This window comes from Benincasa hispida, unplaced genomic scaffold, assembly GCF_027475165.1.
Source record: "Benincasa hispida cultivar pf3 unplaced genomic scaffold, pf3_genome.v1.1 HicScf1272, whole genome shotgun sequence".
NCBI lineage: Eukaryota > Viridiplantae > Streptophyta > Magnoliopsida > Cucurbitales > Cucurbitaceae > Benincasa > Benincasa hispida.
This window is the reverse complement of record NW_028325601.1, coordinates 38,030-47,370: the sequence shown is the minus strand read 5'-3', so window position 1 is coordinate 47,370 and position 9,341 is coordinate 38,030. Positions and strand designations below refer to the sequence as shown.

General features: G+C 28.2%; 1 pseudogene; it reads right to left on the bottom strand.

The window, feature by feature from the left end:
* Positions 1-404: 404 nt before the first annotated feature.
* Positions 405-866, bottom strand: LOC150031369 (agamous-like MADS-box protein AGL80 pseudogene; annotated as a pseudogene).
* Between the last annotated feature and the right edge of the window lie 8,475 nt (positions 867-9,341).

The following is a 9,341-nucleotide window of genomic DNA, read 5'->3' as shown; positions in this document are numbered from 1 at the left end:
ATCCATATGACTAACAGTAGCCTCAACACCAACGCCATTAATGTCGTTCACAAGCTTCTCAATCTCACACATTCCAGAATTGTCATTTACCCCAAAATTCCACTCCGATAACAAAATGTTCTCATCGCCATCTCCTTCAACAATAATCGTTTCCGTTCCGCCTAATTCGCTGATTCCCACCACCAAATTTTCTCCATTCATCAAATCGCCCATATTCACTTCTGATTGCTACTACTTCCCCCAATTTTATCATTCGAACTCATCAACATATCAATAAACCATTGATCCATCAAATTCCTTCCATTATCAACAAGATCCATCTCATTGCTCCCTATTTCAAGCAGATGAGAGTTAGAAGGAACAAATTCAGTAGGAGGAGGAGGAAGACGATGAACCTGTTGATGCTACTCGATTCGTTTTTGGCAGTCTCTTATTCTCTCTCCGACCATCCAGAACAATGCGAGCAATTCCCCATTGATGAGTTGGGAAATATGATGACCTTGATGCAATTGATGCATCAGAAGATCAAGTTCGAGTTCTTGATTCTTCTTGATGAGTTTCTTTAGCATATCATGAGCTTTGGTGGTGCATTCCTTGAGATATGTCTCTTGATTCGTCATTTTCTTCTGGCGTTCGACTTCCGGAAGGCTGAGAAAGCGATGGTAGAGGTGTTGAGTGACGGAGAGAGATGGCCAGATGACAGGATGGTCCTCGTCGGGGCCATTGACGACGGCAAAGGCGAAAACGCCGCAGAGAGTGGTGAGTTCACTTACTTTCTTTAACAATCCGAGCCTTCGTTTCTTGAAACTGGCTTTTCTTGCATTATCGCTTGCAATCCAAACCAACTTCACTTTCTTCCTCGTCATCGAGGCTCTCTCTGTCTTTCTTGTTCTTCTTGTTCTTTCTGGACTCTGATTTTAAGGTGCAACCATGGAGTTTATTTATAAGCCTTGGGGTTAAACTTTTTATTTTTATTTTTCTTTTTCTAAGTTTTTTTATTCTCTTGGTAAACGAATTACTAGGGGCATTTTTGTCCTTTAGTAACTAGTGGTAATTAAAGATGAAAAATACCCCACTGCATCCTGCATTCCACCTATCTTTCTGACCCAATAGTCCAATCACAATTTACCATATGATTAGAAAAGTTGTATCAGTATGAAAATTACTCAGATATATCTGGGTCTATATCTATCTTTGTGCATCCACCAAATTATCTTATCATAATTTGTTATGTGCTAAATTCTTTTTATATCTTTATTTAAATATTTTAATTCTTATTGTGTGTGATGAAAGTGAAATGCATAGAAATAGGATACATCCAAATATTAATCACCAAGTATTGCTCATTATGTTTTATTTCATGGAAAGTCATATTTAGGTTCAATGGATTGCATTTATCCTATTTCATCATTCCAAAATCACATTACAAAAAAAAAAAAAAAATCAAAAATATATATTTGGAAAAAAAGTTTGTCACATCACAAACCGATGAACTAAACAAAAATGTATATATTCTAAACCACATCCTTTTTATTATTCTTACTTCACCATAGAAAATAAATAATTCAATTATATGAGTAATATTTGAGTGTAGCCACAACACTATACTTATCTCCATGCACACGTTGATACTCGAGTGAGTTTTACAAAAATGAGTACAACACGGTATGCATCCAAGTTTGTATATATGTATATATGAGAAGGGTTGATCGTGTGACAAACTATGATTTTTTTTTTTTGACAATATGTGGGGTAGGGGAGTTGAATCTCTCACTTTGAGGATAATAATACAAACACTATGCCAGTTGAAGCTATGTTCATTTTGGCAAACTATAGTTGGATGATAGAGTGAGCTACACAAAGTTGGCTATGAATGTAAATTTTTCTTTAGGATAGATAAAAATTACAGTAAAAATATTATTAGAAAACAAACTAAAGTTTATCGATGTTACTTTTCATAAATATTCAAACATTTATGAAATTGTTACTTTTCATAAATATTCACGATTAAGAATATTTATTTTAACTTTTAAGAGTGTGAATGCTTTGAGTTGTTAGATTTTAAGGTTTCTGTTTTTATCGATGTCACTTCTGGAAATCTGATTAAACATATTCTATTATAGTATGATGTCGTGTTCTGCATGTGACATCTGAATATCATGAAATCAACATTCTTATCGTATCTTTCAGAACTGACGTACTAGATATGTAATTTATGTCATTTTTGACTTGTTTAGAAGGTCAATTATGAAAATATCATATCATTATTGTTGATGGAAGTAATACATATGATCAACTATTTATGATATATTTCAATATTAATAAACATAGTAAGGATAATACATAGATAATCGTTAATTTTTTTTCTTAATAATTATTAAATTTTGTTTCATACCATTATTTTCTTTTTCAAATAAAGTAAAACATCATCCATCCACAGATTTAATAAATATATATTTATATATATGATAATTTCAAATTATCCATATTATTATTTAAAAAGAATATTCCTCAAATTCTTTTGAAAAATAAGCCAAAAGAAGAATAATTAAATCCAAAATATTACAACTCTCACAGTCTCACATCTCACCGGTTTCCGAAAATGCATGCATGACAGACCACGTGGAAGATTTTTAAATCTATACATATGTGCGTGAGGCTAGCTATTCAAGAAAAATGTGAAATCATGTTGTCTATAATCCATTTTTGAGAAATTTTCATTTTACATCCCTTAAATTATACCTATTTAAATCTTGAATTTTATAAATTTACCGATTAATCGTCTCTTTTTAGATTTGATTTAAAAAATATTGTAAGAATTATATATATTTTTTAAAAATATTTATCTTTTAAATTATTATAAGTGAATCAATTATTTAACTCTTTATTAAGATTACATTTGAAAATTGTCGATGCATCATTATTATACGTGTGTAGACTTTTCGAGATGTTGAATTAATAAAATAGATGATTAAACTTGATGTATGGACACTTTTCAAAAGAAGTTTTAGATGAGAGTCTAAATTGATTTGTTTATGAAAGTTTAGGAGTTTAGTTGATAAAATTATATGTATCACACGATATTTGCCTAGAAAGAACGTAATGAAGGGTGTAAAATTGATATATCTACGGAAGTTTATAAATGTATAGGATAAATTTATAAATGTAATATATGAATGGATATTAACACGACACTAATGAATCAATATATCTTCTAGGCATAACAAACTTTGAGACCCATTCATTATAACAAAAAATAAAATATAAAGTTTCTAACTCAACAAAAATTTATCTCAAACATTATTTTAGCTTTCTCAAACTTCATCATAAAAACAAATAAGTGAGGTAAAAAGTCTAAAAACATGCTTTAACACCTAATGAAAATTATTTTTTTCTTAAATAATAAACACTTTAAAAAAAAAAATTCAAATCATTCTAATTCTTTAACTCCTTGATTTGATTATGAGTCTTAACAAATTGATCATATTCATTCATATGTATTTTCATAATCTATTGACTTTGCCCTACTTTTTATTATTTATTTATTTCCTCTAATTTAGTTGTTTCTTACATGCATGTATTTCCTCTTATTCTCAATACCCTATACCTTTTTCAACCATAACAAATTTTTAAAAAACCATTTATTATATTTCAAAATTTGGCTTAGTTTTGTTTTTTTTTAAAAGAAAATTATTTCAAATAGTAAAATTGTTGAAAATATTTACAAGATGGAACAAAATTTTAGAACTATTAATGGTAGACGCTGATAGATACTGATAGAAATATATCAGTGTCTATCATTGATAGATCTAAAATTTGCTATATTTTGTAAACATTTTTATTTATTTTTCTATATTCGAAAATAACCATTTTTTAAATTAAAAAAAAAAAGAAATCAATGGGTAGAAAAGTGTTTATTAAATTTAATTTTAAAAATCGAAAATTATAAATTAAATTGGTAGGTCTTAATATTTTTTCTTTTCTTTTCTTTTCTTTTCTTTTTTTTTTTTTTTTTTACTTTTTAGATTTTGAAAATCAAATCTTAAGAATACTACTTTCATTTATTTCTTTTTTAAAATTGGCTTAGTTTTTTTTTTCTTTTTGAAGTTAAATAACAAAACAAAGAAATTAATATATAGAAGAATGTTTACTAAGCTTAACTGTAAAAAATGAAAGATCCAAAATCAAATTGGTATAAAAAAAAAAAGGTTTTATTTATTTATTGAATTCTTAGATTTTGAAAATCAAATGAAATGCTACTTCCACTTATTTCTTTCTTTAATTTTGTTATCTACTTTAAAATCAAAAAAATAAAAGTTTATTTCTTTTTTAAAAAAATTGTTTCAGAAAGTTGACTATGAATCCGTATATTTTATAAGATAGATGAAAATCATCGTAAAGAAATTAGAGAAAGTTGACTTAGGCGACTTAGTCTTAATCCTGAGTATATTATGAACTCTTGTTCACGAGAAATTTTCCTTTGATTTGCATGGGTGAAGGTGGCCAATTCGCTGACCCAATATGCCTACTATTTTGAGGATAAAAAACAGAGTGGGGAGTTGGGAACATAATAGTACAAGATAGAATTCACTCCTTCCCTCTTTGAGGGCAAGTAGATGAGTGTTCCCTCAAGTGGTGTCTCTAGAACTTGAACAAAGGACTCTACCCTCTCATTGACACACCGAAGGTTAAAACGGTAATTTGACCTAGTTGGAGTTACAAACACACGTAAAGGACTACTTGCTAGAATTGGTACTATATTCATGGATACAGAAATATATCTTGCTAGTATTAGTCTATATCCATGGACATAGAAATATATCTATAATGAGAAGACTGCAGTTGTGGGTCTTTAGTGAAGTGTTGATGAATTCTCTCTGTGTTATAAATGCTGACCTTTGCAAATGAGAGGATCTTCTAATAGAGCTCCTTGATGGGCTTCATGGGCTTGGGCCTGGCCTTGATTGGCCATGGGTCTGACTTTTGGACGTAATTTAATTGGACTTAAGCCTAGTCTTTAGGCCCAATTAACTGGGCTTAGGCCTATTTTTGCATTTTAGGCCCATCTTAAGCCCATATTTGGGTGCCCAACGTCCAAATTATAACGTCAAATTGGTCGAAATTAATTTTACTCAATCAACGTCTGTGACGAAAACACAGAATTTGTCCTCAATTTTAATTTGAGACACATGCCAACTCTTAATTGGTCACAAATTTGACGATTTCGGAATTTTGTCATTTCACACGAATATGATGTAAGCAAAATGTCAAAAACCCCTAATTTTGAAAAATAAGACATACAATCGTATTTTAACTTCAATTTTAGGACATCCATCCATCGAACCTTAAAATCATAGAGTTCGAAAATCCAAAGATTAAGAAAATAACTTAGACCAATATATATATGTGTGTGTGTGTGTGTTTAAACATTAAAATAAAGAATTCATAAAGTAAAACTTGTAACATTTATATCCCCATGGTTTAATCACAACCCTAGTGTTGTAACAATACGAATAATACCCAATGAAAGGGACAATTAATTTGTTTTTACCATAGTGGGCCCACCATTTGTAACTGAATCAGAAAAAAATAATATTAGCTTTGTTCAAATACTCTTCTCTTTTGTGAATTTTATGCTCTCTAATCTTATCTTCAACTTCCAACCCATCCTTATCTTCTCTTTCTTTGCTTTTTTATTTTTTTATTTTACCCTTTTCGTTAGACAATGGTAGGGTCTAGATTATCCATAATCGATTTTAAAAATGGTAATTGATGTTTTATCTACATAATTATATTAAAATTAATAGACCATTTTTTTAAATATATTTTCAATAGATTCACTTTCTCCCAACTATCGGCAAGTTTATATTTGGTGACAAATTAGGAATATTTTCTAATGAATACGTTTGGAAGAAATTTTAGATTGTTCGAAATTATGTATGTTTTAAAATAATGATTGTTTGGTAATGGTGTATATAGGTAAAGCCCACAGTTATTTAGACCTCGTTCGATAACTATTTAATTTTTTAAAAGTTAGACTCGTTTTCTTCAAATTTCTTTATCATAGTTTTAGTTTTTTCCAACAACAACAAAATATTTGAATTTTTAACAAAATTATTTTAAAAAATATATATTTCTTTTTTAATTTTTAAAATTTGACTTGATTTCTTAAAACAATACTAAAAAGTAAATAAAGCAAACAAAGAAATCAATGAATAAAAGTAGTTCTGTAAGTTTAATTCTTAAAAATCAAAATTTAACATAAAATGTAAATGGTTATCATTTGCCTTAATAATTTCTAGTCAATGAAGATTGATTTTTTGGTCAAGTGATTGACCAAGAAGAACGTGAAAAAAATACTAATTTCTTAGATTTTTTTTTGGGAGTGATGTGAAGATTATAAAACCAATTTTAAAACTAAATGTCAATAATTCAAAATCACATTTGATTACTTTTTAAGATGAAAACATTAAAATGACTCATCACAAAAAATAATTTTATAAAATCATTTAAATAATTATAATGTGTGGAGTGGAGGACTCTAATCTTCAACTCTAAAATTTTAAAAAAAAAAAAAATAGAAATTTTATGCTCTTGAGTCTTCTTCACCAAACTCATTTTTCTTCTATTTCGAAAATTTATCTCAAAGATGATTTTAACTTTCTCAAACTTCATCATAAAAACAAATAAGTGAGGAAAAAAAAGTCTTAGAACATGCTTTTACACCTAATAAAAATTATTTTTTCTTAAACATTAAACACTTTTAAAAAAAATAATTCAAATCATTCTAATTCTTTAACTCCTTGATTTGATTATGGGTCTTAACAAACCGATCATATTCATTCATATGAATTTTCATAATCTATTGACTTTACCCTATTTTTTATTATTTATTTATTTCCTCTAATTTAGTTGTTTCTTACATGCATATATTTTCTCTCATTCTCAATACCCTTTATCCTTTTAAACCTTAACAAATTTTTAAAAATCATTTATTATTTTTAAAAAATTTGCTTAGCTTTTTTTTAAAAGAAAATTATTTCAAATTGTAAAATTGTTGAAAGTATTTACGAGATGGAACAAAATTGCTGATAGATACTGATTGACTTTTATCAGTGTCTATCAGTGACATTGATAGACGAATCTATCAATGTCACTGATAGACACTGATAGAAGTCTATCAGCATCTATCATTGATAGTTCTAAAATTTTGCTATATTTTGTAAATATTTTAATTTATTTTTATATATTTGAAAACAACCATTTTTTAAATTTAAATAACAAAAAAAATAAATAAATCAATGGGTAGAAAAGTATTTATTAAATTTAATTTTTTTTAAAAATTATAAATTAAATTGGTAGGTCTTAATCTTTTTTCTTTTTCTAATTGGCTTTTTTTTTTTTTTTTGAAGTTAAATAACAAAACAAAGAAATTAATATGTAGAAGAATGTTTACTAATCTTAATTGTAAAAAATGAAAGATCCAAAATCAAATTGGTATGAAAAAAGGGTTTTAGTTATTTATTTATTTATTGAATTCTTAGATTTTGAAAATCAAATGAAACGCTACTTCCACTTATTTCTTTCTTTGTTTTTGTTATCTACTTTAAAATCAAAAAAAGAAAAGTTTATTTCTTTTTTAAAAAATTATTTTAGAAAGTTAACCATGAATCTGTATATTTTATAAGATAGATGAAAATCATCGTAAAGAAATTAGGGAAAGTTGACCTAGGCGACTTAGTCTTAATCCCGAGTATATTATGAACTCCTTTTTGTGAGGGATTGTCATTTGATTTACATGGGTGAGGGTGGCCAGTTCGCTGACCCAATATGCCTATCATTTTGGGATGAGACCGAGTGGGGAGTTGGGAACATAATAATACAAGATGTAATTCACTTATTCCCTCTTTGAGATTATGTAGATGAGTGTTCTCTCAAGTGGTGTCTCCAGGACTTGAACAAAGGGCCATACCCTCTCATTGACTCGAAAAGGATTTCTATTTATTGGTTGGATCATAAACATGTTGTTCATTAGAGGAGCACTGGTACTTAAGGAGTCAGAGGTAACCCAAGGGTAAAATAGTAATTTGACCCAGTTGGAGTTACGAACATGCTGCTTGCTGGAGTGTAGCTGTAGGTCTTTATTGAGTGTTGATGAATTATCTCTGGCTCTCGAAATGTAGAAATGCTGACCTTTGCAAATGAGGGAGCTTCTCAATTTATAGAGCTCCCTAATGGGCTTCATGGGTTTGGGCCTAACCTTTGGGCCTAATTTAATTGTACTTGAGTCTGGCCTTTGGGCTTAATTAATTGGACTTAAGCGTGATCTTTAGGCCCAATTACTGTAAAAAGATTTGGAGAACACAAATGCAATTTTCAAAGCCCAAAATCCAAAACAAACAAATTATTAACCAAAACCTAAATTTGATGTTTAATTATAAGCAAAAGTTGTGTAGCCTATATAATTAAACACCTTTAGAGAAATCACTAAATCTACCAAACCTTTCGTAATAAAAATTTATATTTTTGTCGGTCAACATTCGAATTTTGATTAGTGAATGTAAAAATGAGTTGTCAAAAGGAAATCCTAGAGTAGTAGGGGTAGTTATATAGCAATTAACCCAAAATTAAATATTACTTTATCATTCTTAGTTGTCATTTTGACTAAAAAAAACTTTATTATTATTTATTATTCCAAAAATATATATTTATATACTATATTAGTGTGAAATGAGAATTACGGTTGCATAAGCAGTTTGCATTGATATTTGAGATAGTTTGCATTGGTATTTGAGACAATTGGTTGATGAACGTTGCTTTTTTCTTTCCTTTGTTTTTATGTGAAACAATTATTATTTTTTTTAAATTTCTTTATAATCTATTATTACATTTTCTTTTTCTCTTATATATATATATATATATATGATAATTTCAAATTACCCATATTATTATTTAAAAATAATATTCCTCAAATTCTTTTGAAGAATAAGCCAAAAGAAGAATAATTAAATCCAAAATGTTACAATACAACTCTCACAATCTCACCGGTGTTCGGAATTGCATGCACGACAGACCACGTGGAAGATTTTTAAATCTATACATATGTGTGTGAGGCAAGCTATTCAAGAAACATGTGAGATCATGTTGTCTTTAATCCATTTTTCAGAAATTTTCATTTTACATCCCTTAAATTATACCTATTTAAATCTTTAATTTTCATAAATTTACTAAAAATATAAAGGCAAAATGTATAGGTAAAGAGTTTCTCCTAATAACATTTTTTTCATATATAGGATAGATTTATAAATATAATATATGAATGGATATTAACAATGACACTA